Below are 363 nucleotides of genomic sequence, written 5' to 3'. Positions count from 1 at the left end.
TTTATCAAATTCATTGATTAGCTCTAGTAGTTTTCTGGTGGCATCTTTAGGATTCTCTATGTATAGTATCATGTCATCTGCAAACAGTGACAGTTTTACTTCTTCTTTTCCAATTTGTATTCCTTTTATTTCTTTTTCATCTCTGATTGCCGTGGCTAGGACTTCCAAAACCATGTTGAATAATAGTTGCGAGAGTGGACATCCTTATCTTGTTACTGATCTTAGAGGAAATGCTTTCAGTTTTTCACCATTAAGAATGATGTTTGCTGTGGGTTTGTCGTATATGGCCTTTATTATGTTGAGGTAGGTTCCCTCTATGCCCACTTTCTGGAAAGTTTTTATTATAAATGGGTGTTGAATTTT

This window comes from Physeter macrocephalus, chromosome 5 (assembly GCF_002837175.3).
Source record: "Physeter macrocephalus isolate SW-GA chromosome 5, ASM283717v5, whole genome shotgun sequence".
In the NCBI taxonomy this organism is placed as follows: Eukaryota; Metazoa; Chordata; class Mammalia; order Artiodactyla; family Physeteridae; genus Physeter; species Physeter macrocephalus.
The sequence above is the reverse complement of the archived record's forward strand: the minus strand, read 5'-3'. Positions refer to the sequence as shown.